This window comes from Pogona vitticeps, chromosome 2 (assembly GCF_051106095.1).
Source record: "Pogona vitticeps strain Pit_001003342236 chromosome 2, PviZW2.1, whole genome shotgun sequence".
NCBI lineage: Eukaryota > Metazoa > Chordata > Lepidosauria > Squamata > Agamidae > Pogona > Pogona vitticeps.
This window is the reverse complement of record NC_135784.1, coordinates 294,083,064-294,109,516: the sequence shown is the minus strand read 5'-3', so window position 1 is coordinate 294,109,516 and position 26,453 is coordinate 294,083,064. Positions and strand designations below refer to the sequence as shown.

The window sequence follows — 26,453 nt, the reverse complement described above, 5'->3', positions numbered from 1 at the left end:
CTCAGTCTTAAAGTTATCAAGGAGCAAACATAGTGGCTGAAATCCAGGAGTAAGTTGCAACTAGAGTAAGACCACTGAATCAATGGAACTTACAGAGTAATTGACTTACCAAATCCGCACTGATTCAATACTGTATGTGAATACCCTCTATAACTGCACACAGCTGACCCTTTAGTGGAAATATTTTTTCCCTTCATAGAGAATCAGGGCCATGGTGAGATTCTATTAATGTCTAAACCTTGCATGGCTAGTTAAAAAAGTAAATCAATTGCAGGCATGGACAATTTACAAACTTGCTACTGATGGCTTTGTTTTTACAGCTGATCCCACAATGATGACACATCCCTAGCTTGTCTACACAGCTGCTCCCCACTCCACCCTCATTCCCACAAAAAGGTAGATGAAAAACCATTGTTTGGATGCTTGTACTGTACTTTTGTGGCTGAAAATTTTGTTGGAGAAAAATTAACAATCTTGTATGCAACACAACACTGGATTTCAGTGAGAAGGGAGCTTCACAGCCTAACATAACTATGCCTTGCCACTAAACAATTCACAATGTTTTTCCCCACCTCTGACTTGCCTATCCTCCCTGCTTATTTATTTGTTGTACTTCTGTTGTTTGTTGGCTCTCTTCTTCTTCAACAAAAGAAGAATTGTAATTCTCTGTTCCTGACCTCCCACCATGTGACTGCATAGTGGACTGAGTCTCCCACATGGTTCAGGCTGCAATTTCTTTCTTTTTCTCTTTCTTTTATTTCTGATTGTAACTAAAGATCAGAACTGTAAGTAAAGATATTTTACACTTAAGATACTTTTAGAGTGATTTTCTATTATGCAAAGTGCTACCATGAAGGGGGGCAACTCTGAGACTTAAGCTACTCTCTTTTGCTTCCTCTGTGCAGTTGTTTTTTTATTCATTTAAAATATTTTTACCCAACATTTCTCATTAAAAGGACCCAAGGTGGCTTACATAATTAAAAGACAACACTAGAGCTAACAACAGTGAGTATACTTTAACCTCTACTAATTATAAAAGAATTACCAGTTTCCACAGCAGAATATACTGTGGCTAAGACAAATCAGTTTTTTTCATTACATGAGACTAAATGCAGTGTTGCTCTAAAAGCTGTGCAGTAATTGGAACGTATATATCCAGTATTCCCTCTGTACTCTCACACAGTAACACTCACATCTGGCATCAAACATGAGAGAGACTAAAATGCATTGTTAAAAAATTCCTCGTGAAAATTATCTTGTAAGTTCATGTTATTAATAAATTTTGACATTGGAATTGGAATATTTGTTTGTTTGTTTGTTTGTTTATTACATTGTTATACTGCATCATCTAGTGCACTTGCCACTACTCTGGGTGGTTTCTACCAGCAAGATAAACATAAAGAATGCAACCAAATCCCAACCCATAAATATAAAAATATAAAATTTAAGAAAATCCACACAACATAGCTAAAAACCTAAGTTGGCAGCAACAGACAAGGTACAGACTAGAACACATAATGGTCAAAAATAAGACTAAGTGATCAACAATTATGAAGGGAGGATATCCTGAAATGCCTCCCTAAGAAACATAGTTTTTATGTGCTTTCTGAATATTAGGAGGCAAAGGACCTGGTGGACCTCCACAGGTAGAGCATTCCACAAAAAAGTGGCCACCACGGAGGAGACCTGGCTCCTGGTTGTAGCCTTCCTCAAGATGGCCACTGTCATCATCGAAGCCTGGGAGGTCCAAGTAGCATGGGAAATTCATCTTAGGAAGATGCATTCTGATAGTTAGTGAGGTTCTAAACCACTCAGGGCTTTATAGGTCAACATTTGTACCTTGAATTTGACATGGGACCAAACTGACAGCCAATGCAGGCAAGCCAGGACCAAGGAAATATTATCATATCTCAAAGTTCCCAAGATCAATGTGGCTGCCACATATTTCACTTGCTGCAGCTTCCATACCTTCAAGGTCAGCCCCATGTAGAGAGCATTGCAATAGTCAATCCTTGAGATTATCAATATGTGAACTAGTATTACCAGAGACTGCTTATCTAGAACTGGTGTGCAATCTGCCTAAAATGGAAAAAGGAAGACCTGGTCATGGCTGAGATCTGTTTTTCCATCAATAGGACCAGGTACTGAAGGACACCCAGATTATGAACCTGCTCTTTCAGGGGAAGTATAATCTTGTTTCGAGCAGGCTGAATCCCCTCACCTAGGCAATCAGGGTCTCCACCTAACAACAAGATCTGTCTTGTCAGGATTCAACCTCAGCTTGTTTGCTATTGTCTAGTCCCTAATCAAGGGCAGGCAGCACTCAAGGGTCTGCACAGCTTCACCTGCTGAAGAGGAAAAGGAGAGACAGAACTGGGTTTCATCAGTATATTGATGACAACACACTTCATATCTCTGGATGACCTCCTCCAGCGGCTTCATGTAGATGTTAATGAGCAAGTACTGCAGTGTTTCTGAACCTTGGGCCACCAGTTGTTTCTGGACTACAACTCCCAGAAATCCTGGTGAGAACAGCTAGTGATGAAGGCTTTTGGGAATTTTAGTCCAAGAACATCTGGGGACCCAAGGCTGGGAACTACTAAGGCAGTGATGGCGAACCAATGGCACACGTGCCACAGCTGGCACACAGAGACCTCTCTGTGGGCACATGAGCTGTAAGTCACCATAGAGAAATGCTTACCCATCCTCCGATCCCGTATTTCGGCAGTCCCCTCTGCTGGTGCAGTGGTCCAGCGGAGGGATGCAATGGCGACCATTACTGCTCTAGCCCAATGGGGGATTGGAGAATAAGTAATTATCTATTTGTTAATACTGCCCTTAACGTGGAAAAAAAAACAAGCCTTTAACCGTGCAGTGCAGGAGCAGTTGCTTTTTCTAAACTTAAACTTCAGCATTCGGGTTTTAATTGCAGTATTGGTACTATGAAATAAATAAGTGGATTTTGTGTTGCAGTTTGGGCACTCGGGCTCAAAAAGGTTCACCATCACTGTACAGTACTAAGGTATTGCTTTTCTGCCTCAAGAATGGTGGACAGGCATGAATGGAGAATAGTAACTGTGTCACACACAAAACCACACCCACAGTATAATTAACATCAAGTTTTGGGGGTTTTTATTTGTTTTTATTATTCACAGCAACATTCTGCTCCATACTGCAAGCTATTAGAAACCAAACAACCCCATCTTAGATTTCATTTTATCCTAACTTAATTATATACAAGATTTCTATCCAGCGTTCCAGACACAACAGTTCTCAGAAGAGTTGAAAGCAGGCTAATCAATCAATCAAATCTCTAGCCATAGAAAGACCGTCAAATTACATGAACATGCAAGAGAAACATCAAAAGGAAAAGCATTCACCATAAAAACATTAGGAAAAGAGTTCTGCAGCTAATTAAGCAGCATGTTATGCTTTTTTAAAAGCATAAAGTCAGTAAAGAGTGCTTTCACACAACATTTAACAGAACACACCACAACTATGTGGGTTGCCTTTAACTACAATTACAATTTCAATTTATTGTCATTGAACATATATACACTGTATACACATGCAACGAAATTCACAAAGAACACTCAGAGACCAGGCGAGCACACACACACACACACCCTTGTAACAATCCCTTAGTCCCCAAACCCCACACAAGAGCTCATAGTATCCACACAACATACAACACAACAGACCAAGTAATAGTAATACAGTCCAACAACTCACTGCTGATGATTCTTACGTTCCTTATTAAGTGTAATTATAGGTCTAGGATAAAAACTGTTCAAAAAGTGTGTTGTCCGAGTTTTAATTGCTCTGTATCTTCTGTCGGAAGGCAACAGTTTAAAGAAGTTATAAGCTAGGTGGGAAGAGTATTTCTCAGAATATTAAATGATTTCCTCAAGCAGTGAGATGCAAAGATGTTGTACAAGGATGGAAGCTGAAGTCCAATAATACTTTGGGCCATTTTAATAATTATCTGTAAAACTTTTTAATCCATTTCAGAGCAACTCCTATACTATGAGAGGATGCCATATGTTAGGATACTCTCTATGGTACTACGATCGATAGTAGGACAGAAGTAAATGCTGAGATAGATTTATCTTCCTGAGTCTTCTGTGCCTTCTTCACCAGCATATTAGCATTTAGAGACCACGAGAGGTCCCTCTAAAATGTAGATACCCCCAAATTTAAAACTACTAACCCTCTCCACCTCTTCACCATTTATGTACAGTGATATATATATAGCTCTCCTCCTCCTAAAGTCAATTATACGTTCTTTAGTTTTTTGGTATTCAGAATAAGATTGTTTTTACACCTAAGTGCCAACCCTTGTACTTCTTTTCTATAAGCAGACCCATTGTTCTTATTTATAAGCCCCACTGCTGTCGTATCATTCACAGATTTAATAATTGCATTGGTGTTATATAATGGGGTGCAGTCATGTGTGTACAGAGAATAGAGAAATGGGCTTAACACACAGCCCTGGGGAGCTCCTGTATTTAATATCAATATAGATGAATGATAATATCCCATCCTTACTGGCTGTGGCCTGCCAGTCAGAATGTCCTTTACGCACAGACAGATCTTCTGATGTATTCCCAAATTAAACATTTTAATAAACAACCTTTTAGGTAAAATGGTGTTAAAAGCAGAACTATAATCCATAAATAACAGCCTTACATATGTATCCTATTTCTCCAAACTATCATTACATGGGATATGGTGGCGCTGCGGGTTAAACCACAGAAGCCTCTGTGCTGCAAGGTCAGAAGGCCAGCAGTCATAAGATCAAATCCACATGATGGAGTGAGCTCCCGTTGCTTGCCCCAGCTCCTGCCAACCTAGCAGTTTGAAAACATGCAAAAATGTGAGTAGATAAATAGGTACCACCTCAGTGGGAAGGAACGGCATTCCGTGTCTAGTTGCGCTGGCCTCATGACCACAGAAACTGTCTTTGGACAAATGCTGGCTCTATGGTTTGGAAACAGGGATGAGCACCGTTCCCTAGAGTTGGACACAACTGGACTAAATGTCAAGGGAAACTTTATCTATCATTACATGCTCAAAATGTCTTATGAAAGAAAATTGATGGGGAGTACCAATTAAATGTGGGACTATCCTTGTAAATGATGCAGGGCCAAGTGGGGTCTCCCACTGCATGAACCCATGAGTGGAAAGAGATATGTATGCTGCACATCTTTACACAGATAAGAATGAAACATCACCTTTTTCTTCTTCTTTACACCGGTATGTCCCTGTGTGGGCAAAAACATGTGAAGCAATATGAAAAATGAAAAGAACTTCATGCTCTGAGAGTTTTTTTCTGAATTGCAAAGAATGTGTAACTTAAAGAGACATTTGAAGCACATTTGAGGGTTCTTCCTTCTGTGAAACAGCTTAAGAATTTTCAAGGAAGCCAACTTTCTCAGAAAAGGTTTCATGCAAGTCCTGGAATCTGACTCCTAGCACAGTCAACTGTCCAGTTCTGGCATCTTTGGTCTTGTTAAAACCTATCTAGAGAAAATTATTTGTTTCTTTGCTTATGGCATTTATACGCCAGTGCCACCCTCAATATAAAGTTATCTCAGCGCCTTAAAGGAAGGGAACAGAATAATGCTGTGGATGCAATGTAGAACATTAAAATATGAATTCTGAAACAAGGATGGGCAACTCTAGCCCTCCTGATGTTTTTGGACTTCAAATCCCAGCAGCTCCTGCCACAGAACCAATGGTAAAGGACTACAGAAATTGTGAGCCAACAACATCTGGAGGCCACTCTTTGCCCAACTTGTTCTAAAGCAGGAGTGGACATGTGCAATCCCCCCCCCCCCGGAACTCTAGAGATTACTTCCATCCCTATCTAAAGTAACAGAAGACAAAAGAAACCAAGTTCACAACAATCCCAGAATTAAAATAACAGACTGGTGAACAGAAACATACTCTCCTGATGACAGAAGAACCTTTCCGAAAGACAATTCTACAAATCGCATGCCACGACTGACAAAGATCCCAAAGTGATCACTTTATGTCATTTCATTCAATAGGATCCACAGAACCTCTTAGAAAAATCTTGGAGTCCAGGTAGATGAATACCAAAGGTATACTGTACTAGATCACAGTCCCCCCACATCAATCATGGTCCTTGACAGCAATCAAATTTGCATCATGCCCTTGCGTTGTTTTCTGCTTTTATGTACAGTATATGTGAATGGAGGAATGATTCAAAAGATTTTCTTCTAGATCTACAGATAGGCGTCTGCTGATATCTGCCTGCATTTGGGATGGTCACCTGACACGATATTTTAAAAACGGGCTATTACATGATAAAAAGCAGCATTTAAATAAACCCATAAAAATCTAGCGAGAGCAACCAAAACATGAGGAAGCTTACTTTACATGCCATGTGGGAGCAGAATGCCCAGTATATTAAAATGCCACAGCGGATGCCAGGTGCTTCTTGGGGAGAGTATTTGGTAGACTGAGGGGACACGCAACCAAAATGGTATTCCCTCTCAATGCTATGCACCTAACTTCAGATGTACACGAATTATATAGGGTCTCAAATATTGGCCAGTCCTACACAGGAGAAGGTGGCCCTTGGTGATTAATGTAGCTTCGAAAGAGATACGAAGTGACATCAAGGAAATCTGATATCTGGAAGGTAGCTTTAGCGAGTTCAGCCAACACTCATCATGAGGGCAGGGAGGCAAATGATATCAAGCAATGCCAGATCCATTAGTAAAAACCCACAGCCATATGCCTTGGGGAAATCCATACAGCCTTATAAATTACTAGGTGAACCATATAAGCAACAGGTTATGGCTTTGCGATATTTTTAGCACCACAGCAGAGGACTGGTAACAATCATCTGCTGTGCTCTTCTGTAATGCTTCAGTCTTTATGAATGTACAAACAGCTTTCTTGTTTTGCTGCCAGCAAAACGAAAAGTCCACACAGGGCGGTGTGACACCTATATAAAGTCAACCTCTGCTCCCTGAGTAAGAACAGGTTAAACCACAGTACTTACGCTTAAGGAGTAATGAAGTCTGGCCAGATCCATGTCAGGCGTCCTGAGCGAGAACATTAAAACCCAGAGGAAGTCAAGACACATTCAAATCGCTTCAAGTAAATCCAGAGAGATAGCAAGATTCAGGGGGGGAAATGCAACCAAAGCAGAAGGAATAAATCCGTGCCTTTTGAGAGCTGAGAAACGAAGACGCACAAGCCAGCCGGCTCTGTGGGAACTGGAGCTCCTGTATGCTCATAGGCAATCTCTCCTGGAGAAGGAGGAGGAGCAAAGATTACAACATTCATGTTCCTTGCTTCAGGCCAAACAAGCATTTTTTTCCCTCCTCACAGTGCAAAATGTCCCGAGACTGACAGCTTAACAAGGTTAAAAAAGGTACAGATTACAAAGAGGTAGCAACAAACACATATTTCTAAGCCTCCAATTTACATTCTTGAGGCTCAGATGTTTACATTCAAGCGTGGAAAAGAAACGTGTGTGAATTTATAGTCAGCTCAATGGATTCGCTGCACAAATGATCGAAATGGGCCCCCCTGGCTTAAAGAAAGCCGAGTCTGTTTTTTCTTTCTTGACAGCGATTTGGGTGACCTGCTGTTACACTGACACAAATGCAAGAGATAGTGCTATTTTTTTTTCTGATAGGCTTGAGAGAAAGGCTTCAGCGAGACACAAGCCAACACAGCAGCAGCCTTTGATTCACAACCCAGTCCCCATTTATTTGCCACATTGCTATTTCAGTGTGGGCTAAACCGCAGAAGCCTGTGCTGCAGGGTCAGAAGACCAGCAGTCGTAAGATCGAATCCACGCAACGGATCAAGTGCCCGTCGCTTGTCCCAGCTCCTGCCAACCTAGCGGTTCTAAAGCATGCAAATGCAAGTAGATCAATAGGGACCACCATGGTGGGAAGGTAACAGCGTTCCGTGTCTAAGTCGCACTGGCCATGTGACCACGGAAGATTGTCTTTGGACAAACACTGGCTCTATGGCTTGGAAACAGGGATGAGCACTGCCCCCTAGAGTCGGACACGACTGGACAAAAAAAATTGTCAAGGGGAAACTTTACCTTTTCCCTATTTCAGTGAACTCAAGGTGGCATAAATCATTCTCTCCCTCCCCACATTGTCTTCACAACCACTGGGGGAGGTAGGACAGGCTATGAGAGCAAGGCTGGCTCAAGATCACCCAGTAGGTTTCATGGCTCAGTAGAAACGTCAGCATGGATTCCCACATCCCATTTAGTACTTAGAAAACTTCGTTCTCCTCATTGCGGAGATCTGCATTGATGTTTCTTTTTCACTTGTGTTCATAAACTGGGAGATGCTGATTGGCCCCATATAGAACTTTTCTCCATATCATTCAGGAAAAAATGTTTTTGGGTGACAATGTCCATAATTACATAGCTAGCAGTAGAAGTGGCCATGGGAGCTGGGTATGATGAGTTATAGTCCAAAAAAGTAGCAATGAAGCCAGTTCAGAGGTTACCTTATGGACTAAAGTTTTGAAAATTTCCATGCTGCATGGATTCCCCCCCCCTTCTGCTCAGGCTTGAATCTATGCAGGGAGAAGAACCAGGGGATTTTGGAAGTTCACATGTGCTAAAGCTTCAGATTTCATGTGGATGTACATAGGCGATGCACTTGCTTGTAGTTCTGAAAAAAAAACTCCTACAAAAAAATTAATCAGCAAAGAAAAAGCTGGGCGGGAGCTGCTCCCTTTGTTCTACTTCTCTGCCCATCCCCTATATTCCTTCTGTCAATTCTGATTCCATTTCCCTTGCATGCTAGCACTAGCATTCCATGACTCCATGCTAGCACTAGCATTCCATGACTTCATCTCCACCATATTGGGCTTTATGCATCGTCACTGTCTGACATACCTGTCCCTGTCCCTGTCACTGTCTGACATACCTCACAGAAATGTTGAGAGGCTGAGCGTGATCGAGGGGAAGGACACAAGTGTGAGCAATAAATCTGGGCTTTTAGGCTGCAAGCCACCTGATAGCACTCACAGGGCTACGCCCGGCAAACATGTGTTGCAAGGAAACGTCTGGAATTGTAGACAGGCCTTTTAGCCAATCTGAACTGATTCACATTCCTGACAAGTCTCTACTGCATAGACCTTCCATGGTGTCATTGTTGTGATGCCCAGTTATAGCTGCATTTATTTATTTATTTATTTATTAAATTTTTATACTGGCCATCTAATGGCACGCCACTACTCTGGGCAGTTTGCCAACTTGGAACATAAACAGAGGAACCCACTCCCCCACCCAAAATGATCTACAAACAACCCTACAAAAATACTCATGATGGCAATGACAACCCAAAAAGAATCAAAATATAATGTAAATAACAACAATTAGAAGGGGAGGAGATCCTGAAAAGCTTCTTTTAAAAGCAGTGCTTTTATTTGCTGTTGGAATACTGGGAGGGAAAGGGCCTGGCACACTTCCACAGGGAGGTGGCCATCACTGAGAAGGCCCAGTTCCTAGTCAAGAGATTTCCAGGGCCTCAGAGCGGACATCCACAGCAACAAAGCTTAGGAGGTGTGGGTGGTATGAGTGGTAGATCTCAGGGTTGCCATTTTCCCTTGGCTGCCATGAAGAAGAACAGAATGGGCTGGGATGAGGGAACAAGGTGGCAGAAACTCATGTCATACAAACATTCCATGCTGCCGCTCAACCAGTGGCCAGGTGCGTATTTCTGGGGATTTCTCCCATAGCTGCAATATATCTTAAGGCCAAAGTGGAGAATGTATCCTCTCAGCTGCTGCTGGATCACAATTCCCATCAACCAGCATAGTTCACATGTTGGGAAGACAGGAATTGCAGTTCAGCAACATCTGGAGTTCCACATGTTCTCCATCCGTGCCTTAAAAGATACAGTATTAGTAAGAGTTGTGATGGACTGGCAGTGTACAAGGAATGGTAGAGGAACCACAACAAGAAGTGAAGCCCCATTAAGATCTGCAGAGAGGAGTCACCTGTGTGCATGTTTTAAATACGTGAATGCACTCCCCCAATGTTTAAACTGTTTTTAAGCCAAGGTGACATGCATGTCTGTAGCCAAAGGCTACAGACTGTCCCGAGAGTGCTTTAAGCACTATGAAGTAGTACACAAGCAGCATACTTTAATGTGACAAAAAAAAAAAAAAAAACAGCAATAGAACAAGGTGGCACACAAGATCTGTCTGGAAGAGCCATAAACCCTGGGGAGACTTCCTCTCCCTGTCCAGTGCATTTGTATACAAATTTTAGTAAACCCACAAAAGTCATCATATTTATTCTGATTTTTAAAAATGGAGAAACAGAAACTGACAGATCCATACCAGGGTGCTGAGTACTTAATTCCTGACTATTTAGACTTGAATTTCTATGTCAATTAACCTTGAATTTGGTTTTAATAGGTGCAACAGGGATTTTTTTCTGCTGGGAGCAGAGGCATGTACTGGATTTAGCATGTGAAAGTGAAGAATTTCATGTCAGCTTAATTTCAGTGAGTATTTTAAGCATCTACCAGGAGCCTGCAAAACAAATTCTCCATTTTCCCTTGCCAAATCCAGATTTGGTAATTTCAAAAATTGCATATGAGGACAGAAAGAACTTGAGTTTTAAAAACTTAAAATGTGTCTGAAAGCCAATCTGAAAGCTCTTTTTAACCCTTATTCTACATCTCCACTGGTTCATTAAACCAGCATAAAATAGGTGGTTCTGATATTCGTACGTTTCTGAGACCAATTTCAAGGAATCAGATTGTTAGTGACAAATTTAGCTGTTACTCTTAACTGGCAATCTTCTGTCCTACAGTCTTTCTGAGTATTCTCCTCTGGTGCTCCCTAGGTGTGAAGCTGTCTCTTTCAACCAAGCACCTGAGCGGCACCTTCTCTTCAAATTCCATGTTCATCATCATCATCTTAGAACTGAAGAGTTGGAAGGGAATTCTAGCCCATCAGGGAGGCACAGTGGACAATCGAATTCCAATCTCTGGTTCCGAAATCGGATACCTAAATCACTGTGCTATCCAGCAGTTCATTTCAGGACATTTGCTACATCTTCTGTAACCCGGTTTCCAGCTGTAACCAAGCTTTAAATATCTAAGACCACAATTCACCAGCACCAGCTCCTCCCTTACCTAGTCTGCTCTCTCTTCCTCTTAGATTGCACACGCCTTGGCAACAGGTAATTGTTTACATTTGCTCTGACATTCCATATATTTGCTGTGCGACTCTGCTGTTTTCTTTCAACAGCTATCTTTCGTCCAACCTGGGGCCCCCTCACATGCCTGGAGGGCTGCTGTACACCAAGGTATGCATGTATACTTTTATGCACAAATGAGTACAAATAGATGTATACATAAATGAATTACAGAGTGGATGTCACAAGTGTAATAAATACATGGCTAGATTGCATGAGTCAAGATACAAGATGAGAAAAGCTTATTTCCTCTGGATAATGTACGCACAACATGTCCAGATGCAATAAAGGCCACAGTAAAAGGTCACAGGAAGAGCATGAAGCATTCTCTCTGCCCATTCTTCCACCTGCCACCAGTAACACACCAAATTCTCTCTGACTACACTCCTAGTTCACTACTTAATGCCCTGTACTAGGAGAATTTACATTTTAACAGCCCCATCATGGTCCCTCTTTGCTTTGCTCTTGACTCATCTCTGCTAGACCTTAATCCATTGTAAGCTTTGCCCTCCTGGCTCAACTGTTACTTTCAGCGCTTGGAAATCTTACTTCTTTTGACCATTTTGCCTCTGGGATTCTGGGAGTTTACAGTCAAAGAAAGGAATATTACGACGCTCTGCCTGTTTTTCAAAGTCAAAAGTCAGGGTCATGGACCTATATACAGAAAGGTATGAAAGTGTAATGTTTGTCCATGGACACGCTGTTTTCTTCTCTGCTCCCCATGGTTGCCCCGCCATCTACCTCAGCCTGGGCTAGAATTGAACAGAAACATTGCTATGATATCCCCACCATTTTATAAAAGAAGTATGGAAGGTTAGCCTTGCTGGTGAGGGAGGATGACAGATCAATGAAACTTAATGTGCACCTGTAAACCAGAGCTGTGCGAGGGGGGAGCACACAGCCTTCACTACAACAACATTTTGTGTTGTTCTTATTGCTTGTTTCCGTGAGACTTGGTCCTTTACACACTCATAACTCTTTATCTCCCTGCAATGCTTCCTATACAGTAATGTTCTTTCTCAAAGGTTCAGTAAATATTACATTTCCAAAAGGCAATGTGATTTTGTTTATATGATACAACACGTAATGGCAACAGTGACATCTCCCTTCAAATTTTCCCCCTGAGCATAAGGCAAGAACTAATTAATTCAAAACAAGGGAAAAAATCTGCCCGCTTCAGTAGCCTCTGCTACTCTCAAGTGAATTGGAATTGTATTTTTAGAATAGAATCTGTCACTTCCGTTCTCCTTGCTATGGTGAACCATAAGATTTGCCAAGTGTGTGAAAATGAGCCAACGTGCTCTATGTGTGCACCACCTCTGTTACTTCTAACCAGTCCCTGGAGAAGCTGCTGTCAGTGGCTTTCCTGGGAGCTAAAACCCCACTGCTCATACCGTTACATGTCCCCATGGAGATGGTGCTGTAGCAAACACCAACCCTTTTGCACCCCTACCAGGAAGGCACCATTTTAAAACCTCAGTTTCTTTAAGTTTTGAATATAAAGAAATACACCTTTTGGTAGCTCTTCAAAAAGCGAAGAGAGAGGAAAAAATCTTCTCTTTTACACTGTCTGAATCCAATCTTCCTTTTTCTATTCTGCTAGAAAGTTGATGTTATTATGGCTATTGTAACCTCAAATGCAGTAACTCCAAACAACAACTCTGTCCCACATCCAAATCATTTCTCAAGATTCTTTCACCAAATGTGATCTTGCTGTTCATACAACCCACATTCACAGTATTTTTATTTGTCAAAGTGCTCCACACTTTAGTCTGGAGCTTTCTTAGACGACTTGTTTTTCTTACTAATTACCATGAATCTACGTAGTTTTCTTAACATTCATTTTTATACTATGTTCATTACTTATTTCATTGACTTTATTGAGTAACTTTTGACGATCATCTAAACCACTGGTTCTTAACCTTGGGTTACTCAGGAGTTTTGGACTGCAACTCCCAGAAGCCTTCACCACCAGCTGTCCTGACTGGGGTTTCTGGGAGTTGCAGTTCAAAAGCATCCAAGTAACAAAGGTTAAGAACCACTGATCTAAACAGCTAGCTAGTAATACTGTAATATTTGCATACTGGATTTTGCTCAAAAGCTCTCCTTTGACGATGACACTGCCATTTGAACTGGTAAGTGCTTCTCTGAAGATGTTCTCAGAGTACACATTGAAAAGCAGTCATAATCCTTTTCTTATGTCTTCTGTCATCTGATCGTCGGTTTTCACTGCAGCTTTTTGTTGCCAGTACACTAATACACCAGTATCGTTTGAATCAAGGGCTTTGTTTATTAGCAAACCTGTCAGCTTTCTGTTGGATATTGTTGAAGCAAGCATGCTGTTGTTGTTGAAGCAAACATACGTACCCCCATTTATGTTCGCAGGATTTTTCTCCGCATATATTTAAAGAATGCTGCTGTCTGGTTCTGAATCCTCTGAATGTATGACACCCTGTTTAAAAGCTCCTTCCTCAACATTTAGTCAGTTACCAAAACCTGCCTAAGAAAAGAAGATTTTTGCCTGCCAGTGGGAGCAGAAGAGCGAGGGTGGCAACCTACCCCTCAGAAAAGAAATGTCACCATCTGAGTGCTGTCACTGAGAAGGCGCTCTCTGACGTCTACTCAAAATGTGCCTCTGTCAGTCCAGAAAAAAAAACCTTTAAAAAGATTTCAAAACCTGGGCAGGCTCATGGTCTTTCAGATAGTCTGGACCAACAAAAAGGTTGGACTGTAGCCAGAAATGGACTCATAGCCAATGGACTTGTGTTAAGAAGGAATGAATATGTTTCCTGTAACCTATCCAGGTCAAGAGACTATCTACAGGACTTTGGACTTGCCGAGGTTGCTGAAAATTTCCCAAAGGCTGACCCACATACAGTAATCCAAACAGGATGTAATTCAAGCACTATCAGTTGGATAAGGCTTCTCTTGGAATGGGTGCAGCCACCAGGTATACTAACCTCGAATGTGCCAAGGGGCTTATGAATACTGCCAAAAGTGGAGACAGAGATTCAGAAAATGAACAGACTTCTGTTTTTCCAGACTAATAGCCTAGATGCTATTGGATTCTAAAGTGCATCTTAGAGGGATCATGGCCTAATGGCATGCAAGGTTAATGGCTTGATTAGCCATCAAGTTGCAGATTAAAATAAAAACACCCTCCTTTATGAGGAAAGGGATTGTCAGCAGAGGTCCTAATGTGAAAGGAGGTGGGGGAAGGGTACCACAATAACAGCTTGGCGGCAGTGGGGTGGGGAGAGCTTTGACTCCCCTTCCTTGTATGGTTCAGTTCTGCTTTTCCTTTTCCATGTCTGGCACTTAATTAAAAAAAAAACAAATAAACAGTGATCTCCTTGCTAATACAGTAATGCTATTAATGTCATTTGTACTCAGATCCTGTATTGAATTTAAGCAAACAAACAAACTCTCCACTGAGTTGTCTTTTGCAGGGAAGTACAGTACAAGAGTTTTTTGTACCTTTGCTTGTGTATGACTTCTGTTTCCCTGCTAAACATAGGCATAGCCTTGAAATAAATCAAGGGTTACCATGATCCTATTTCACGGGGTATGCACGTTTGTACCATGCTAGCAAATCCTTTGGCAAATAGTTGTCTGGTCTGATGCAGTGATGAAGAAAACAAGTTGCATAATCACTCTGGTATTCCTATAAGATCTCTTTTGGTTATTGAGACCACAATCAAGGACAGAATCCTTTGTTTTCATTTATTATAAATGTCATAGAAAAGGCAATCACCGACTCTTTTCCCAGCACTAAAAAAGCATTTTCTCCAACACAATGAATGGGTTTCTAAAAACAATTTGTTCCCAGTACTAGTCTAAGAAGAGACTTATGGCCCAGTCAGTAATGGTGACAGCAATGACAAATAATAATTAGTGGGAATAAGAGCATGAGCTAAGGGCACTTGACACACCACCTCAGGCATTGAGGAGAGTGCAAAAAACGGTCTGAAGCTCAACATCAAAAAAACTAAGATCATGGCCACTGGTCCCATCACCTCCTGGCAAACTGAAGGGGAAGATATGGAGGCAGTGACAGATTTTACTTTCTTGAGCTCCATGATCACTGCAGATGGTGACAGCAGCCATGAAATTAAAAGACGCCTGCTTCTTGGGAGAAAAGCGATGACAAATCTTGACAGCATCTTAAAAAGCAGAGACATCACCTTGCCGACAAAAGTCTGCATAATCAAAGCTATAGTATTTCCAGTAGTGATGTATGGACGTGAGAGCTGGACCATAAAGAAAGCTGACCACCGAAGAATTGATGCCTTTGAATTGTGGTGCTGGAGGAGGCTCTTGAGAGTCCCCTGGACTGCAAAGAGAACAATCCTATCCATTCTAAAGGAAATCAACCATGAGTGCTCACTGGAAGAACAGATCCTAAAGCCGAGGCTCTAATACTTTGGCCATCTCATGAGAAGAGAAGTCTCGCTGGAAAAGACACTGATGTTGGGAAAGAGTGGAGGCAAGAGGATAAGGGGACGGCAGAGGATGAGACGGTTAGACAGTGTCACCAAAGCTACCAACATGAATTTGACCCAACTCCAGGAGGCAGAGGAAGACAGGAGGGCCTGGCATGCTCTGGTCCATGGGGTCACGAAGAATCGGACATGACTAAATGACTAAACAACAACAACAACAGCAATTTTGTCCCTAAAAATTGCACTCTGCAAATTTAGAAATAATTACTATAATCTAAACAGGAAAACAATGCATCTCACTCTGTCGGTTAAGACTGCATTAAGACTGCACACACCACATGGCCTGTCCAGTGTTGTCTAAACCACAATAGTGTCCTAGCCTATGGTGCTATCCCACTGCCAGTATGTCAATGTAAAATGCAACTGCTGGCCTAGTCAACTTTTCTACATGGCATGGAGTAGGACAATATATTCATTTCAGGACGCAAAATGCCCTGGCCCAGACCTCCGTAGGTGTGTAAATCATTTCTTGCCTTGTTCTTACATGCAAGGGCAATAAACTGCCAAATTAAGGTGTGATCCGATGGTTATTTCACTCAGCTATAGCATGGCCTGGTTCAATCTATTTGCAAGCTACCAGATGATGTATACACGATTGCTAAACCAACCTGACCCTGCTCCATGGCCATTCCAAATTGTTTTGATCCAATGGCAGGGGCTGTCCTTTTTTTTTGGAGGGGGGGATCAGCTAGAGTGACCGGGTCACTTCAAATGGTCACTTTAAAAATCACCCCCAGTGAAGAAACCCTTTGCAGTGCAATCCAATGCAATCTTTATATGGCTGTCTGATTATATCCTTATTCCCTCCACAGTGGAAGAGGACACATTGGGGGCCGTTCTTAATCACAGTAAGGAAAGGGAGAAAGAATGAATTTGTATGTCAATGGCACAAAATGACAATGGCGGCTACTTTGCAGGTGTTGCTTGTATTTTGTTTTAAACAGTCACCTTCTTCTGGGCTTGCTTTATGTGTGTATGTTCTGTTTCTCAAAAGGAAAGGGGCAGAAATTCTGGGCAGTGACTGTTTGCACAGCTTAGGAATACATTATGGATAAAAAATAGCTACTCTTGTTTTACATTTGCCCAGAGGGGAAGAGTCTCACAGGACTTGAAAATTCCTCATTCGGGTGTCTCACTAAGTCAAGTCAGTCCAAACTGCTGTATGGGTCCGTTTTGTACCATCAAGTAGGGACTGACTTATAGCAATCTTAATAGGGTTTTCAACATAAGGGAGACAGATATTTAAGGAATCGTTTTCGTGGTGGCGCTGCAGGCTAAACCACAGAAGCCTGTGCTGCAGGGTCAGAAGACCAAGCAGTCGTAAGATCGAATCCACGCAATGGAGTGAGCTCCTGTTGCTTGTCCCAGCTCCCGCCAACCTAGCGATTCGAAAGCATGAAAATGCAAGTAGATAAATAGGGACCACTCAGTGGGAAGGTAACAGCATTCCGTGTCTAAGTCGCACTGGCCATGTGACCACGGAAGATTGTCTTCGGACAAAACGCTGGCTCTATGGCTTGGAAACGGGGATGAGCACCGCCCCCTAGAGTTGGGCACGACTGGACAAAAATTGTCAAGGGGAACCTTTACCTTTACCTTTACCAGCTCCATTCTCCCAGTGAGTTTCCATTACCAAGTGGGGATTCAAACCCTATTCTCCAGAGTCCTAGTCCATCACTCTACCCACTACCCCAAACTGGGAATATTCTCTACATCCTTAGCCTTGACTTATATAAGCTACCTTTTAACTAATGTCCTTTTTAGCTATTTTGCCGCGAATGCTCCCTTTTTCGTGTGTGCAGGCCATAATTGCATTTATGTGTGGTGTACCCGAGATGATTCACAACCTCAAGACAAAGGTTGAGTTCTAATTTTTTTTTTTTAAGGAGGGGGAAAATAGCAATAATTGACTAGATTAGACCTTTACATTAAGGTATCAAGGCTTTGACTCTATCTGATATGTCAGACTTTATTTCTGCCCACTTTTAAAAAAAACCAAAATGTTGCTGTTCTATGAGTCACCAGATATTATTTTCGCTTCTGGTGACAAAGTGTTCCTGATGAGGTCCTTAGGTTCCTGATGAGATAATCTTCAGAAAGGACAATTGCTTTTGGTTTATGGAGTAAAGAAATAATTTAGGTATTTTCCATAGAACAAATAAAAAAATTGAAAGGGGCAAGAAAAGAAATAACGAAGATAATATTTCAAATATGATTTTCTTCCTTTCTTTCTTTCCTTTTTTCCCAGAACTCTGCTTCCCCACATTCATCTGTTTTATTTAGATGGCAGGTTTACACAAGTGCATTATAGCTTTCTTAAAGTTCAGGAATGTGGAAACAGAGTGTCTTTTTGCCCCAGCTTTAATTTACAGCAAGTAAGGAAGCATTTTTTTGGTGATTTAGGTTTCTGGAGACAGAACAAGAAGTTGGTAGTTGGAAGCCTCACTGTGCATCCCAGGAGAAGAGCCAGCCTATATAGCCTTGGGCAAGCTGCACAGTTCCAAGGTGACTCCGGGAGCAGACAATGAGAAACCACTTCTGAGTAAAAGGTAAAGGTAAAGGTTCCCCTTTACAATTTTTGTCCAGTCGTGTTCGACTCTAGGGGGCGGTGCTCATCCCCGTTTCCAAGCCATAGAGCCAGCGTTTTGTCCAAAGACAATCTTCCGTGGTCACATGGCCAGTGCGACTTAGACACCGAGGTGGTCCCTATTTATCTACTTGCATTTGCATGCTTTCGAACCGCTAGGTTGGCGGAAGCTGGGACAAAGCGACGGGAGCTCACTCCGTCGCATGGATTTGATCTTACGACTGCTGGTCTTCTGACCCTGCAGCAGAGGCTTCTGCGGTTTAGCCCACAGCGCCACCACGTCCCTTCTGAGTATTCTATATTTAAAAGCTTCAAAAGGCTTGTCCTATGTCAGAATTGACTTGATGGCATGTAATTATTATTATAAGATTTTGGTGGGGTTTTTTTTGCAGGCTTTCAATATTTTGTTAATTCTTGGCATTTTCAGCTTGCATGCTGTTTTGCAAGTCTTACTGTCTGCCTACACTATGAGGAGCTACGATGGCAGGTAAAACTGTACATCTTCACCAGGCCTATTTATTGAAACTTAATTCCCTGGCTTAAGTTATCTTATACATATGTGCTGGATAAGTGGTCACAACATCACAACCTATTTGACAGATTTACATTACTTTCAGATTCCTCCTCCTGATTCTGACAAGGGAGATTAATTTGTAAGTAGAGTTTTCCAACCAAATCTCTTTGTGAAAATGGACACTGTATATGGGGATTGAGACCACTCTAGCTATGGGATGCCGGACAGGTGGGGCTCGTCAGCCATGGAACGCAACCCATCCAGGAGAAGGAAAACTCCAATTTCAAACCTCCACTGCCTTGTGGCTATATCCATTCATGGAAAAGCCTTCAGGAGTTAACCTCGAGGCAAAATCCGGAGCTGGAGTCCCGAAGGCAGTTCGTTTCATTCTGCCAACTCCTGCGATGTTGCTGGAACTAGTTGTATTGGCTCTTGCCTTTCCATTGGACCATTTCAGCAACGTGGAGAGGGGGGATTTGCTGCTTGGGTAATAGCCTATCCTCCATATTACTGTACCCAGGCTTTATGCTCTCCTCAATTCAGACACTCCTCAATTCAGAGCATGTTACCATGGTCTCTCGAGACTGAAGGATGCCTATGATGAGCTATGGGATGTTCAGTACAGTAATGGGTGAAGATCTACCTTGATGTGAGGCTTGGAAATATACGTACATCCCCAGCTTCATTGGCTATCTCAAACCCTTTGACTTAGCCAGCCATACCATTAGGCAGGGTGAGGAGTCATCTTCAAAAAGCATGACACTGGGTGTCATGAAAGGTTAAATAATTACAGTAAATAGTTGGAATACAAATAAATGTTAGAAACAAAATTGTCTACCTTTTCTAGTCTGAGTGAATCTATGACTTCTAGCAGATATTTTTTATATCATTGTCACCTGATGAGGATCTGACCCTTTGTCTACTTTGCTGTGGTTCCCAATCTTGGATCCCCAGATGGACTGCAACCCCAAGAAGCCTTCACCACTAGCTGTGCTGGCGAGGGTTTCTGGGAACTGCAGTCCAAGAACATCTGGGGAGTCAAGGTTAGGTACCACTGATCTGCAGTAACTGCCCTGCTTTGTTTCCTGCAATATGCAGAAAACAAGGATTTAACTCCTAGCCTTCCCTCTATCTGCTTTCCTTCTTCCATGCTGCTTACTTTTTACATCTGTTTGAGGAAGAAAGTGTTCTTTGGAAACCTTGCACAATTGTTTGTAGTTCTGCCCACTTTGTGCGGCTTTTTGTATAGCCTAGCAAAATTGTCCAATTAGTGTGCATTTTGGAATCAGTAAATGATTGCTCAATTAGGGGGTGAATATATTTTCACACACAGGAATGGGAAAAATGTGCTTCGGGAATTTCTTACCCCATATGCTGAAAGAGGTTTATGGTTTGGATACTATAAACCTGATCCTAGATGGGTGGGCTGGTGATGCCATTTGGTGTTCTGCATTAGACAGCAAATCATCTAGGACCAGATCTATCACTTGCACATTATGTGCCAATGTACGCAGACTAGTATTATGGGCTTGTTGTTGTTGTTTAGTCGTTAAGTCACGTTCGACTCTTCGTGACCCCATGGACCACAGCACGCCAGGCCCTCCTGTCTTCCACTGCCTCCCGGAGTTGGGTCCGATTCATGTTGATTGCTTCGATGACCCTGTCCAACCATCTCATCCTCTGTCGTCCCCTTCTCCTCTTGCCTTCACACTTTCCCAACATCGGGGTCTTTTCCAGGGAGTCTTCTCTTCTCATGAGATGGCCAAAGTATTGGAGCCTCAGCTTCAGGATCTGTCCTTCCAGTGAGCACCCAGGGCTGATTTCCTTTAGAATGGATTGGTTTGTTCTCCTTGCAGTCCAGGAGACTCTCAAGAGCCTCCTCAAACACCACAATTCAAAGGCATCAATTCTTCGGCGGTCAGCCTTCTTTATGGTCCAGCTCAGTATTATGGGCTAGAGGCAGTCACATTCTTGTTGCACCGTTCAGGGAAGCCCTTGCCCTACTCTTGAGTTAAGGGTCAATCTGAGCATGTGCAGAGGGAGCAGAGTTTAGCTTCACCCCTCTGTTGCCCCCCCAAGTGCTTGCGGAGAGCAATGTTATGAATAGGAGACAATCTAGTAGGTGTGGAAGACCTTTACATGCCTGGGAAGGGACCCTGAGAATTCAAGGTTCTTGATCCCATCAGGAAACCCACAGGGAGAGCAGCAACACAGAGGATGGGGCTAGCACTCTCCCCATTCTCCTGCATTCAGAGCAATCTTTTTGACCTGTGTACACTTTATCTGGCTGCTACCACATCATGGAAGGAAATGCCTTCATCTCTTGCTTCAATGGGCTGCCTACCATCCTTGGCAAAGAAACACTCAACTAAAAGTTCATATATACACCATTGTATGGAACCACAGGATTTGGCCAAACCGCATGTGCGGAAGAAGAGGGAAACTGCAGAGGGAGCAGCACCCACACCACTGCAGGTAATAAATGCAGCACAAGTTCTCACTAGACCTCATTTATTTTTAATTGCTGCTGGCAGTAATCACTGGAGCTTGGGTGCCCCAGCGTTGTCTATCAGACTTTTGTATTATTTTCTCACACCTGTCTGTAATTTTGACAGAACAAGTCCCTCTGCAGAAAGAATCAGGCTGATGCTCTATGTTATCATATTAAGCCAATTTTTCAACTGCTTCTGTTCTGCCTTCTTATGTCCGGGTTCTTCTTATTCATTTTCCAACTCTCCTGCTTTAACGATCTGGAATGTTGCCAGGAGGTTCCTTTTAAATTACTCTTTGACAAGACTAATGCTGAGAATCTGTGTTAGCAGGACATGTTCCGTTTTTGTGTTTTTTTTTGGGTTTTTTTTTTTAGCATTTCTATCTTGTATTATCATTAATTCTCCCTTAATGGTACCATATGGCTTTGCAACAGCGGTATTCTCTGAAGAAAAAAAAGCAAGAGAAAGAACAGCAGTTGCAGTGCAATAAAAGCATTAAAACAGAATATTTTCTGTTATTACCTTTCTACCTAGAGCATTTTAAAACAAGTTCAGGATTTACTGGGCTGTACTGCAGCACAACAGATGTTGTATAAGTTTAAGTACATATTTTAGCAGATGCTGAAAAGGCTGCTATTCTTATTACTGCCATATCCATCTGTCCCTCAGAATAAGACATAAAGTTGTTTAAGTTTATGAGAAAAAAATGGTACAATCTACTTTTCTTGAATTTCTGAGCTGCAAAGATTGTGTTTTGAAGTCACAGTTCTCTGAGGAGAAATGCAGAACTCAAAACAGTTCTTAAAGATATTTTATTAGTCAACTCATTTGTGAAAGTGTTCATCACTATCAATACAGGCTGGTCTGGTTTAGATGTTGGAGCAGATTTTTTTTTTGCTCCAAACCAGTTCACATAATGTTTAACAAAGTTATTATTGCTTCGTTGTATTTTGTTAATGACATGAATAGGAATTAAATTGCTAAATCTGTTTTACAACAGCTCTCCAACATAATTAGGATAAAATCATTTAGACATATTGTTATGAAATAAAATATCAATATAAGCAATCACAAAAACATTATTTAAAGCAAACAGGTCCAAATCCTATAGAGCTTTTATGCTGGTGTAAAACAATTGGCGTAAATATCATTGGCGAAGCACGCAAGTTAAGAGGTTAGCACAGCTATTTGTCCTTGAATGTTGGAACTGTGTCTATGTTAACGTCTTAACTTGTACAATTCACCAATGAAATTCATGCCAAATGGGTTATGCCAGTAGGTCTAACTAACAGGATTTTGGCCAAAGTAAGAGGCAACAGTTTTAAAAAATAATACTTTGAAAAATCTGAGCCAATAAACCATGGCAGAAAAGATAAAGGAAGTGCCCCTCCACCTCTCATTAATGTCAATTTTCAAAATACAGCTTTGCAGACTGAAGTAGTACAGTGCCTTCTGCTGAAATTTGAAAATTAGATGAGTCCTAGCTTTAGGGTGGTCTGAAACTATGCAAAACAACAGGATACAAAAAAAAAAGCCAGGTGATTCATGTTGAAGTAATACTTATTTATTTATTTATTTATTTAAAATATTTAAATATATAACTACTGTCTACTGGCAGAACTATGGTTTTCCAATCCTACCAGTTAATGTGCATCTTCATCTTGTGGTGTATGAAGCAGTACCTTCTGTACTTCATCTGACCTGAGCCTTCCACACATCTAATTCACTGTACAGTCCCAACTACGTACAGATGCACAGCTATGCTGCTTGGGGAATTCTGGAAGCAGCAGTTCAAAAACACCGATCGGCATACATCTAATTCCAACTCAATATTTATCATCTCATTGGTTCAAAGTTACTTTGCTGGACTACAGCTCCCAGAATTTCCAAGCCAGAATGGTCACTCGATGGATTCTGAAAGTTATAACTTGAAAATGTAACTTTTCCAAACTCTTTACTACATGTATTAGACAGATCTACTCTCGAAAAGTCTTCCTCTTCTACCAACCACTTGTATAAGTTTTGTAATTTTTTCATTTCTATTCTCAGTCATGAAGATTACACAGAAAAAAACAAGACAGCAGGCATTTTGATAGAAATGTATGGTAGTAAAAGACTATGGAAGTTCTTGGTATTTTATTTACCAGAACAGAAAAGTGTTCATTTGGAAAATAATCAAAGAAAGTAATCATCATGCTCAGTATGTTGTTTTTTTAAAAAGAATTTTAAAGAATGCATAATTTGGCAGATTAGACATAGCGGCACATCAAGCAGCTAAAGCATTTTCACTCTTCCCACCAGTGTTCCATATTGGTGCTGAAGAACAGCAATTACTCATGTCCAGAAGACAGAAACAACTATTGAATAATGTGCCTTCCGTAATTACACACCCACACGCAACATTTGTACTGTCTGAATGAGGTGACACCTTTTGTTATCCTATCCAAACAGTACGCCAGCAACCTTAACTCTTATTTTGTAAAAGCAAGAGAGACAGAAAGTGAGCAAAACTTATATTTAGAAAAAAATTAAGTTGTAGAAGTGCATTCAGATACATGAGGGGTGAGCAACTAAAGTCCCCAACTTGTTTTTCTCCTACAAATCCCATTAATCTTAGCTAGCATAGCAAATCATGAAGGATTAAGAGAGTTGCAACCCAAGAATACCAGGGGGGCTGTGTTGGTCCACTTCAATAAACACTGAAATACATAGCAAATGGTTTCTCATTTCATTCAATAAGACCATCAAGGCAATTTCCAGATTTTAAACCTCTGAACACCTGCCTGGATGCAGATTTAGTAAATCTTAATTCACTATTAATCTCCACAGGATTCTGCTACAAATTCATATTTATTTCTATGTAGATTTTATCCAGCCTCACTAAATTCAATCTTTTAATTTGCATTTGAGCCAAACTTTCACATATATTAAGATGAGGATAAAGAAACATAGGGGAAAGTACACTTGCCCACTCAAAACAATGACTCACACCCACAGATTAAGTTGCTGCAAAACAGGTGTATTATATCCCAATATTAAATACAGAAGAAAACAAAGGCTATTCTTCTGATTGTTTGCTCATACTTGATAGTTACCTTTTCAATTTGCATGGCTGTTAAATAAAAATGGGGATGAATAAAAAAATGGTGATTCGTTTTGATCCATTATTCGTCAAGGTTAATGAATCAACGAATACGAATATACAAATATTCTTTGACGAATCAATCTGTCAATTCATCTGCACTTTAAATGGCTTTAACACTGCCCCCTGACAACCTAGAGACATCAGGTTCACAGGAAAGCTTCCTCAGACACTTTCCTACAACTTCTGAAAGTTTACTGAACATTGGATCACAGACCCCCGGGTTATATAGTCACAAAGATGACCCCCCAGGAAAGGTCCCCCCAGGGACTTAGAGACTCCAGAATCACAACAGAGCTTCCTATGTCTTTCCCCAACATGCCTGCCAACTGTGGTGAGGATTGGATATCAGAACTCTGGTTATTCACCCACAAATTGGGTCCCCCCCAAGGAGAGTTTACCACATGGCACAGAAGCCCATGGCATTGAGGGAATATTTAGCCCCGACAGAATGAGAGGTCCCTTTGGCAGAGGCATACATGAGGCATCGAGTTTGTCTTTGGCACAACACAACATTACATTTGCCAGTGAAGTAGAGTTTGCCCTCAGGTGGACTGGAAGCAGGGAGGTATTTGGCCACACAACAAGCTTTTTGGCTCTGTCAGGCACTGAGGAAGTTGGCAGCAGGAAAACAGGCTCTTTTGGCCCCATCGGGCACTGAGGCAAAAGGCAGCAGAGCAGACCCTGGTCTTCTTCAGCAGCATCAAAGTTGCCTGCAAGGAAAGGTTTCTGCCCCCAGGAAGCAACTGAGATTGCTTGCAACTTCCAACAGCACCAGCAGCACCATCAGATGAACACGGTCGGTGCTACTAACAGTGCTTAATCCATGCGGCCACAGGGCTGTCGGAAACAGACCAGCTCTGCAATCTGAAGCTGGGCGATGGGGTGACAAAGGTGCTCGTTTGGAACTGGAAAGCTGGGGATTGCTTGCAACTTGGCTGCTGAGACTGCCCAGATTTGATAAAGATAGACCTTGTATGTTGGGGGGGGAGCTTAGACAGGCCGCCCCCTTGGCACGGATTGAAAACCAGATGAGTTCTGCTGTCTGAAGCTGGGCGATGGGGTGATGGGGCCACGCCTGGACAGGCTTTGGGTGGGGCAGAGCAGACAGGCCTTTTGGAATGTAGCCCAAGTGAAAGGAGCTGCAGGATTAGGAAATTGTTCAAATGGCCAGCAACATTGTTGACTTTTTGCCCCATCAGGCAATAAGGAAGTTTGCAGCTGGAAAGCAGGGTTTTTTGGCCGCATTGGGGCACTGAGGCACAAGACAGCCACAGGGGACTCAGGTCTTCTTCTACAACATCACATTTGCCTGCAAAGTTACTTAAGTTTGTCCCCAAGAGGCAACTGAGGTTGTCAAAGCAGCAGCAACAGCAGGAGAATAGGGTCCGACTGCAAGGTGCTACTAATGGCGGTTAAGCAGGGTGACCGCTGGGCTTCTCAAGCAGAAGATCAGCAGTTCGAATCCATGCAGTGGGGTGACCTCGGCTCTTGTTCGTTGTTCCTGCTTCTGCCTACCTACTGAGTTTAAATGCTGCTGAGCCACTAGACTTGTTGGATTCAACAACCACCCTGCCCCTCGTGGCCTGACATTCCTGTCCTCCCATGCAAGCGTTGTGCCCCCAATGCCCTGCGGACCTCAGTGGAGAGCTCCATTCTCCGCTTCTCAAGTCTGAGGTGCGTGCTGCCAAGCCCCCCCTTGATTCGAGGATCACACAGGCAGGCCATGTGGTAAGCGCTGTCGCTGTAAACAGGATGGAGTTGCTTCTGCACGCCTGCCTGCAACCTCTTCACCAAAGCCCTGTTCCGTGGAACGAGGGAGGATCCTGGTGCCACAGCAGTCTCCAGGGACCAATTGAGGGCATGAATCAGGGGGATGACCTGCCCCAGGCTTGCCATATAACCACACAAGATGTCTGTGGTTTCCAGGAAGGGCTTGAGCACCTCCACCATCTGGGAGAACGCCAGCCAATCCATGGCACTGATGCC

At 42.2% G+C, this 26,453-nt stretch overlaps 1 protein-coding gene across 3 annotated transcripts in view; it reads right to left on the bottom strand.

The window, feature by feature from the left end:
- PRLR (prolactin receptor) overlaps window positions 1-26,453 on the bottom strand; it is a 129,851-nt gene that overhangs the window by 81,312 nt on the left and 22,086 nt on the right. The window contains exon 1 of one of the 3 annotated variants that reach the window (XM_020795712.3): window positions 7,037-7,288. The exons of the other annotated variants lie outside the window; for them this stretch is intronic. The gene's annotated coding sequence lies outside the window, so the exon portion shown is untranslated. Of the gene's footprint in view, window positions 1-7,036; window positions 7,289-26,453 lie in introns of those variants that run through there. 3 annotated transcript variants of the gene reach the window in all.